Raw genomic sequence first — 10,888 nt, forward strand, 5'->3', positions numbered from 1 at the left:
ATGACATGTGCTTCAGGGGTGATGACCTAGCCTTCCCTTGCCCATTTTTCAATATGCCAAAATGGTTTAAATATGTGTAGTGTGTCATTCGTAGGGTTGATCCATTGAAAAATTAGTAGAATTCATATCATAGGTATAAGTTTTACACAAGTTGTCAGCTACTTAATGCAACTCTCCTTTAGTCGAGCTTGGGACTAGTTGAGTGTGAAAAGAGTAAGACATTGAATGTAGCACATGCAAAGATAGATGAACAATTAATATTTATATATTTTAAGAATGGGCATAAATGAATAGTTAATTTCACCTAATGAATTTATTATTCTAATATAAATTCTTTGGTCATTTTTCAGTAGACCTTTCACTATTTCCTACACGATTGACAACTATTTACCTCAACCATAAAAAGTGTTTTTAACTTGTTACATGCAATTTTTTCATCATTATTATATTTTTGAATATATATATATATATATATATATATATATATATTCATGAATCAACAAGCAATTTCACCTAATAAATTGTCTTTTTGACCATGTGTTGTAGATTTGTCGTTGCATTTTGGGTGACTCATAGCTATTTGGCTTGACTTCAATAAATGTCATGACCTCGTCACATGCAACTTCCCATCCTCTTTAAATTTTTTTTAATAATAAAGGAACCTTAATGGACATTGCGTTGCAGCTAATCAATTTGTTTTTTTAAAAATAAATCACTTAGATACTCTTAAAAGTTTGTCGTTCATTTTGGGTGATTGACAGCTATTTGTCCCGACTTTACAGGGGTTTCCACCTTGTTATATGCAGCTTTACCACCACCCCTTTACTCATCTATATAATGGTCAAGTTGGAGCAATTTCTTTCACAAAACTATTGATTGCAACTCAGCTTTGAACTTCATATTCTAAATTAGTGGATTCTCCTCTCTTTTCCAACCAAGAGATCCACAAGATCTTTAAATTTTCAATTTAACCATTAGAACCCATTTTAGTGATGAATCTAAGCTTGATTTGCTAATATGGGGTATTCTCCTTGTCATCATGAAAACATGCGGCTTGCTCTTCAATCAAGTGCGCTTGCACTGCAAGGTAATGCTTCTTCCTAGTAAATATTTTTAAAATAGTGGCGTGTGCTCAATTTTAGCTTGTAAATCAAGTCCTTGCCTAATCTTCATGGTGATTGTTACTTCTAGGCTTGACACCCTTTATTGGTAGGTTTCATGTTGATTCTAAGCTGAGGAGAGACATTTACATTATATTCTTTAAATATGCACTTCTAATCTTATATGTGCAATATCTCCTCTTAAGCTTCTACATTACCATTGGTTATAACTATAAATCTTTGTGGTGTAGCAGTGCACGATGAGGTGTTCATGTCAAGAAAAGGGCGACATAATGAACACAAACGGAAATGGTGAGTGACTTAAGATTTTATTTTCCACAATGGAAGATATGACTTTTAACATAATCAAATAGTTCTCGAGTGTTCAAGTCACGTCTACATTATTGTCATGTTTCATTTCTTTTTCGGTTCATAATATATGGTTTTTTCTTCAATGATGGAATTCTGGCAAAAACGGTGTCCAAAATTAGACATAATAAAATATTAATCAAAATTGTTATATTGTGATTTGGCATTTGGCATCAAGTACACTTCAAAACTAGCCTTGCTTCTCAACACTTTATCCTCAAAATTGAAGGCTTTTTCTACCACAATGCTCCTGCTAAAAACGATGCGCATCTATATAATTTTTTTATTGTTTGCTTGATTCCTTTTGAACCTGGCATGTAATTTTTTTTAATAATTGGAACTAAATAAGGAAAATAGTTGTTTTTATCTCCATGCATATTTATTTTCTTTCCGATTATATTTAATATTACTGGCATGCTATGCATTGACTTTATTATTTATACCAATATTAGTTTATATGGATGTATAAAAAATGTCATTCGCTTTTAAGTATTCACTAAGATGCAGGGACATGGGGATGCAAGTTTGTGTTAATGCTTCAATTTTTTCCATTACACTTCCTCCAAAAAAAAAAAAAAAGAATCTTTTTAGTTGGCTCCTTCCTTTTTTTCTTTAAAGTGGGCATAGGATATGTGTGTATTCGATGAATTTTTTTTTTTTATATGTGAATATATATGAATATTCATGAACTTTTCTTTTTATGCTGCAAAAAGTTGGATAGTTTGAGTAGTGAGGTTGATGGTTTTTGCTTTGTGTTGTGCAGTTGGGAGCAACTCCAGGGAGGAGTGACTTCAAGCAAATGGTTTTAGCTATCAGAAACAATGATGAGAGGAGGAACAAGGACCTGGAAATGGAAGGTGATACTATATGAGCATTGTAATTAACTTGAAATAAATTTTCCTATCTATGCCTCTTTTCAAAAGTAGGGGGAATTTCAGTTTTCCCTAAAAACAATCACTATTATGTCTCTTGAGGAAATCTTGAAATTTATTATGGCTGTCTTAGGATAGAATGGAAGTTACATTGCTGATACTAAAATTTTTGACTTGAAAGACATTATATTTTTTTTTAACTTCCAAAATTTTGTGATCTGCCATTTCTCTTTTGAAGAATTTAAGTTTAACTAAACAGCTACACAATATCAAGGATCTTATGGTATAGATTTGAGAAAGTTAACTATCACTTGTTAAAGAATGCAATTGCATTTATCTACTTAGTGTCAAGAAGAATTCCAAATGTTTGATACATAACCTACTTATTGCAGTTCCTAAGAAATTTGAATTGTATCAAAATCATGATGGGGGTTATAAAGCAAGGATATCTGATGGGGTGGCCAAATATTTTCCTTCTAACGTACAATGAAATTGGAAAAAAATAAACAAATAAAATTAAAATATTAATGCATTTGATGAGTTCTTTTGGTTACATTAGGTTTGATGATTTCTAGTTCTATTTCTTTTCAATCATCTAGTAAAATTGACTTGATATTGTTTTAGCTTGGCCTTTTGGGACTTATAACTAGGGGCCTTTGATTTATGTAGATTTGAACAAAATGTTCCCATGCCCAGTCCATGAGGTGCCTAGCTTTGAAATCATTGGGTTTATGTGGACTAAACTAGCTTAGAGTTGAAAGAGCCTCACTCATAACCGACCTTAGTATATGGGTTCGAAAGAATACAAACTGCTTCGATTGTTAATGCAATCAAGGATTTTTACACTTTCAGTGGGAGTGTATGTGTGTAGCAGTTTTTTTTTTTTTTTTGAAACAATTGTGTTAGCAGTATTTTGTGTTGTTAACATCTTATAATACTTGGATACACTACAATGCGAAAAAAAAAAAAAATCCATAACATAACATAAAAACTCAAATAAGAAGCCAAGGGTGATGAGTTGTAAGACTAAACCAAATATAAATTTCCAAACTTTATAAATTAGCTATGGTAAGATTAGGACAAACTGAGCCTCATACTTACAATATTTTTTTTCTTTAAATCTCAATCAAAACTAGGGCACACGTTAGTTTCTCTCCGTTATTTTTATATTTCCAATTTTCACCGCTCACTTAATTTCTTTTATAAAAGCTATATGCTGTAAATAAATCCCTTTTGGTGCTTCCTATAATAACAAGGCTCTATTCCTTCACATAGGATGATTTAGGTTTCAACCTTGATGCCCCATAATATGGGATATAGTACAAAACAGTAGTCGGATATGGCATCGCAATGCCATGATTGTGGCAATATCGACCACATGGTAAAAGAAACAACCATTGTAACCCCCATTGGAGTGCAGCTGCCTCTTGATCCTTGGGTCTTAGCTTCTTTCCTTCACTCAAATTCCCTATATTATGCAAAACCAATGGCACAATCCATCAAGCCTAGAGTAGGTGTTTTTCTCGAACATAGGATAGCATTTACAACAGTAAAAATTAACATTTTAGTTTATAAAAATTATAAATAAATTTAAAGACATAAAACATATACAAAATTTATAATTTAAATTTTGAAAAATTATATATATATATATATATATATATATATATATATATATATATATATAAAGAGATTGTGTAGACTCTTTTCATTTTCTGGAGTTCCAATCCTCATCCTTAATTGATATTGCGGCAAGGAATTGAAAACTTGAAATAGAGCTATGCATCCTTTTCTATGTAGACTTAAGAAACTGAAAAAGCCATATATACACACTCCAACGCTACAAAAACATTAAAAAAAAGTAAAGTAGAAAAAAAAAATGAAAAAAAAAAAAACTAAAATAAGAGATGAAGGGGGTATGGAGTGGGGGCTTTGTATGGCTAGCAATCTTTGCAACTAGGGAAGTGCTAAGATACTAACAAGCTTCTCTCCTCATACGAGTCAGATAGGTATTTAGAAGATCTAATGCTTCCATTGCCTTCTTGCCACCACCCACCTATTAGCCCCCACCACTGCCGCTACAACACCTTGTCCTTCTCTTTTTCTCCTTCTCTTATTTTTTTTTCTTGTGGCTTTTCTTAGTGATGCTTCATTCTCTTATAGAGTCATGTCCAACATCCAAATATTGTCATGGGTTATTGGCTACATAGTCATTTTCAATAGTTAGGAAGGTGAAAGTAGGGCACTTCATCATCACTCGAATGAAACAAATGAATGGTTAAGAAACCTTGATTTTCATCCCAACACCAGGCAGGGGCAGTTCAACCATTCAATATTTGAATGCTTTACTGACGAGATTCTAACTTATAGCAATAGAGATGATGTAATTGAAGACTAGATGCAATAATCAAACAAACCTTTTTTGAAACGAGGTATTATAAATGTTAGAATATTTTGTTGAGTATATATAGGAAGGGAAAAGCTTCATTTATAAGGGCTTGTTAAATCTTGTTGGGGGTTGTTGTATATCATATATATACTCATTCAATGGGATTGATAAAATTCATTACTCAATGTGTATTCTTGTTTTTATTTGCACCACCACTTTATAAGTCTTACTAATTATCATAGGAATAAGGTGAAAAAAATAAAAGAACCAGGCCTTGAGCCTAGGGGGTTTATTATTTTACTCCCAAATAAGAGGTCATGCAATTAACATAGGACAAAAGAATGGGGAATTGGGTAAATTACCTTGAGTTGTGGGCTTAACCTTTCAAAGATATGACACAAGATTTACTCCAAAAAAGAGGGCTTAAAAAATTTGCAGAAATGTTTTCTTTAGTTACTCAACATACTATGTTCTCACTTTAATGGGTACTGACAAGTAGTTAATTTGCCTCCATTTAAGTGTATGGCATATGTTGATGTTTGTTCTCTTTTCTATACTCTTATGATATTTAATTGAAATGTGTGCATGTATGGCAAACATGTGGAAATCGAGTATAGGATGCGTAGCAGAATAATTAAACTTGCAGAAAATGATAAAGCACCACAAGACACAATTCATAAACAATCAGAATTTTGAAAGCAAATAAAAAGAACAACACGACAATATATGTTTTTTAACAAAGCCTACATCCATAGGAGCAATCGACACAAGAATTTCACTAAGAAATATGAAAGTACATAATACACTTCACACAATGATCTCTCTATCTACAAAATATGCCCAGAAGGACCTACTTAACAACCCCTCAGAGGTTTCCCTCCAAATATCCAACCACCCCAACGTTCCAATTCAAAATTCAAATTCTTTCTCGCAGCCCTGATAAACTTGTCGACGAGAAAGGACACTCATCGACGAGAGATAGAAGACCACTCGTTGACGAGAACAAGACACTTGTCGACGAGTCTTTACATTTTTTATTTCATGCTCTTGGTATCTCAGAAACTCTGCAACTTTCACCCTCTCAGTATCTACTCGTCGATGAGCATAGGACACTCGTCGATGAGTCCCTTCTGTTGAGCACCAACAAATTCATATGCTTTTCTTCTTTCTTTATTTATGAGCACCAAGTATAAGATCCACACATACAAATACAACAGTTTATGCGTTTATGTTTGCGAGAGAGAGAAGGCGGTATCAAAACCTTAAAAATAATATTTTTTTTCCACGAAATTAGATGCATATAATACACATACAATATTATATATATATATATATATATATATATAAAATAAGGTTTTGACACCGCCGTCTCTCTCTCTCTCAAAAACACTAATGCATAAACACACATGTTTGACACACATGCACACATTTCAATTAAATATCATAAGGGCATAGAAATGAAAACAAACACTAACATATGCCATACACTTAAATGGAGGCAAATTAGCTACTTGTCAGTACCCGTTAAAGTGAGAACATAGTATGTTAAGTAACTGAAGAAAACATTTTTTGCAAATTTTTTAAGCTCTCTTATTCGAAGTAAATCTTGTGTTATATTTGTGAAAGGTTAAGCTCACAACTCAAGCTAATTTACACAATTCCTCATTCTTTTGTCCTATGTTAATTGCATGACCTCTTATTTGGGAGTAAAATAATAAACCCCCTAGGCTCAAGGCCTGGTTCTTTTATTTTTCACCTTATTCCTATGATAATTAGTAAGACTTATAAAGTGGTGGTGCAAATAAAAACAAGAATACACATTGAGTAATGACTTTTATCAATCCCATTGAATGAATATATATATATGATATACAACAACCCCCAACAAGATTTAACAAGCTCTTATAAATGAAGCTTTTCCCTTCCTATATATACTCAACAAAATATTCTAACATTTATAATATCTCGTTTCATAAAGGTTTGTTTGATTATTGCATCTAGTCTTCAATTCCATCATCTCTGTTGTTATACGTTAGAATCTCGTCAGTAAAGCATTCAAATATTGAATTGTTGAATTGCCCTTGCTTGGAGTTGGGATGAAAATCAAGGTTTCTTAACCGTTCATTTGTTTCGTTCGTGTGATGACGAAGTGCTCTACTTTCACCTTCCTAACTATTGACAATGACTATGCAGCCAAATAACCCATGACGATATTTGGATGTCAAACATGACATTATGAGAGAATGAAGCATCACTAAGAAAAGCCACAAGAAAAAAAAAATAAGAGAAGGAGAAAAAGTGATGGGCACGGTGTTGTAGTGGCGGTGGTGGGGGCTGATAGGTGGGTGGTGGCAGGAAGGCAATGGAAGCATTAGAGCTTCGAAATACCTATCTGAATAGTATGAGGAGAGAAGCATGTTAGTATCTTAGCACTTTCCTAGGTTCAAAGATTGCTAGCCATACAGAGCCCCCACTCCATACCCCTTTATCTTTTATTTTAGTTTTTTTTTTTTCATTTTTTTTCTACATTACTTTTTTCTTTGTTTTTGTTTTATGTTTTAATAGAGTAGTGTTGGAGTGTGCATATATGGCTTTTTCAGTTTCTTAAGTCTACATAGAAAAGGTTTGCACAGCTCTATTTCAAGTTTCTTATTCTGTGTCGCAACATCAATGAAGGAAGAGGATTAGAACTCAAGAAATTGAAAAGAGTCTACACAATCGCTTTAAAATGATTTCCATTATATATATATATATATATATATATATATATATTATTTTTCAAAATTTAAATTATAAATTTTGTATATGTTTTATGTGTTTAAATTTATTTTTAATTTTTATTAACTAAAATGTTAATTTTTACTATTGTAAATGCTATCCTATGTTCGAGGAAAACACCTACTCCGAGCTTGAAGGATTGCATCATTGGTTTTGCATAATATAGGAAATTTGAGTGAAAGAAGGAAGCTAAGACCCGAGGACTAGGAGCCAACTACACTCCAATAGGGGCTACAAGGGTTGTTTCTTTTACCATGTGGTTGATTTTGCCACCACCTTGGCATTGCTATGCCATATCCAACTTATGTTTTGTACTATATCCCATATTATGGGCATCAAGGTTGAAACCTAAATCATCCTGCATGAAGGAAAAGAGACTTGTTACTATAAGAAGCAGTAAAAGAGATTTATTTACAACATATAGCTATTATAAAAGAAATTAAGTGAGCAGTGAAAATTGAAAATATAAAAATAACCGAGAGAAACTAAAGTGTGCACTTGTTTTGATTGAGATTTAAAAAAAAAAATTGTAAGTATGAGGCTCAGCTTATCCTAATCTTACCATAGCTAATTTATAAAGTTTGGAAATTTATATTTTGTTTAGTCTTACAACTCATCACCCTTTGCCTCTTATTTGAGTTTTTATGTTATGTTATGGATTTTATTTTATTTTTTTTCGCATTGTAGAATATCCAAGTATTATAAGGTGTTAACAACAAAAAATATTGCTAACACAATTGTTTCAAAAAAAAAAAAAAAAAAACTGCTACACATAGACACTCCCACTGAAAGTGTAAAAATCCTTGATTGCATTAACAATCGGAGTTGTTTGTATTCTTTCCAGCCCATATACTAATTGGGTCATTTATAAGTGAGGCTCTTTCAACTCTAAGCTAGTTTAGTCCACATAAACCCAATGATTTCAAAGCTAGGCACCTTATGGACTGGGTATGGGAACATTTTGTTCAAATATACATAAATCAAAGGCCCTTACTTATCAGTCCCAAAAGGCCAAGCTAAAACATTATCAAGTCAGTTTTACTAGATGATTGAAAAGAAATTGAACTAGAAATCATCAAACCTAATGTAACCAAAAGAACTTATCAGCTGCATTAAGATTTTAATTTTATTTGTTTTTTTTTTCCAATTTTATTGTACGTTAGAAGGATAATATTTGGCCACCCCACCAGATATCCTTGCTTTATAACCCAACGATGATTTTGATACAATTCAAATTTCTTAAGAACTGCATTAAGTAGATTATGTATCAAACATTTGGAATTATTCATGACACTAAGCAGATAAATGCAATTGCATTCTTTAACAAGTGATACTTAGCTTTCTCAAATCCATACCATATGATACTTGATATTTGTGTAGTTGTTTAGTTAAATTTATATTCTTCAAAAGAGAAATGGTAGAGCACAAAATTTGGGAAGTTAAAAACAAAATATAATGTATTTCAAGTCAAAAATTTTAGTATCAGCAATGTAACGTCCATCCTATCCTAAGACAGCCATAATAAATTTCAAGATTTCCTCAAGAGACATAATAGTGATTGTTTTTGGGGAAAACTAAAACTCTTCTACTTTTGAAAAGAGGCATAGATAGGAAAATTTATTTCAAGTTAATTACAATGCTCATATAGTATCACCTTCCGTTTCCAAGTCCTTATTCCTTCTCTCATCATTGTTTATTACAGCTGAAACCATTTGCTAGAAGTCACTCCTCCCTAGAGTTGCTCCTAACTGCACAACACAAAGAAAAAACTATCAACCTCACTACTCAAACTAACCACTCTTTTTGCAACATAAAAAGAAAAGTTCATGAATACTCATAAATATTCCATTAGCACATATATAAAAAATCATCAAATACACATATATTTTATGCCTACTTGAAAGAAAAAAGGAAGGAGCAAACTAAAAGATTCCTTTTTTTTTTTTTTTGGAGGAAGTGTAATGAAAAGAATTGAAGCATTAGCACAAACTTGCATCCCCATGTCCCTGCATCTTAGTGAATACTTAAAAGCAAATGACATTTTTTATACATCCATAGAAACTTATACTGCTATGAAAAATGAAGTCAATGCATAGCATGCTAGTAATATTAAATATATCTAGAAAGATAATAAATATGCATGGAGATAAAAGCAACTATTTTCCTTATTTAGTTCCGATTATTAAAAAATTATATGCCAGGTTCAAAATGAATCAAGTGAACAATAAAAACAATTACATAGGTGCACATCTTTTTTAGTAGGACCATTGTGGCAGAAAAAACCTTCAATTTTGAGGATAAAGTGTTGTGAAGCAAGGCTAGTTTTGAAGTGTATTTGATGCGAAATATTAAATCAAAATCTTGAATCTTGATTAATATTTTATTATGTGTAAGTTTGGATGCCTTTTTCGCAAGAATTCCATTATTGAAGAAAAAGCCATGTATTATGAACCAAAAAATAAATGAAACATGACAATAATGCAGACGCGACTTGAACTGTGACGCCCTAATTTCGTACCAATTTTTTTTAAAAAAATAATATTAAAATCATCAATAATAATTAAATCATATACATCAAACAACACACCGGCCACATCAACAACTCTTATACCACTCACATGACCCCACCCGCAATGGGTATCGGGTAAACAAACATTTTATTTGTATTAACCTAACAGCGGAAGACATAATGTACATATCATCCAAAATACAATTACCTAGAGTACTAAATCATCCATATCTACATACATTTTTAATACATTCGCCAAAAAAAAAAAAACATCCTAGGGAAGCACGCACATCTTTGGTTCAAAGCACTCACCTTATATATCAGGGTACCAGCTCCCCACTATCCCGGAACTCTATCATCTGCCCTCTAACAGCATCTTGAAATATTTAGATATTTGGGTGAGACACATTTCAGTAAAATGGAATAAATTATTTACAATGTGTGACAATATGAGTTCCATTATAACATATTTTACTTTTCAAATCATCAATTCATCTGAGAAAATACATTGACATATATGCTCATAATCATATAGATATAAAACACAAACTTTCAATTTCATTTCCAAATTCATTCACACACAACTCATGTTTACCAGTGAAGTTCCTGAGAATAGGGAAGCTTACCCGCCCATACAAGCAACCTCCCTCTGCTCTGATATCGTTTGTATTCTTACCCGAATAACTTGGGTTTGGCTACAATTGATACTTATTAGGGCACTCACCTTACTCAGTAAGCCCTCAAACAGTGTGTTTTACTTCACTTAATTATTTATATTATTAACTAACGCTATTTCATTTCTCAATTTCTTCCTCGTTTCTATTTTCATTTCCTTTCCACTTTCATCTAGCTCATGAGTGTGCTTGGCAAC

General features: G+C 32.2%; 1 long non-coding RNA gene across 1 annotated transcript; it reads left to right on the plus strand.

The window, feature by feature from the left end:
• The first annotated feature begins 828 nt into the window (after positions 1-828).
• LOC131144179 (uncharacterized) lies at positions 829-2,550 on the plus strand. The gene is made up of 3 exons (XR_009133747.1): positions 829-1,087; positions 1,355-1,412; positions 2,233-2,550. It is a non-coding gene; the product is annotated as an uncharacterized LOC131144179 (long non-coding RNA).
• The last annotated feature ends 8,338 nt before the right edge of the window (positions 2,551-10,888 follow it).

Source organism: Malania oleifera, chromosome 12 (assembly GCF_029873635.1).
Source record: "Malania oleifera isolate guangnan ecotype guangnan chromosome 12, ASM2987363v1, whole genome shotgun sequence".
Taxonomy (NCBI): domain Eukaryota; kingdom Viridiplantae; phylum Streptophyta; class Magnoliopsida; order Santalales; family Ximeniaceae; genus Malania; species Malania oleifera.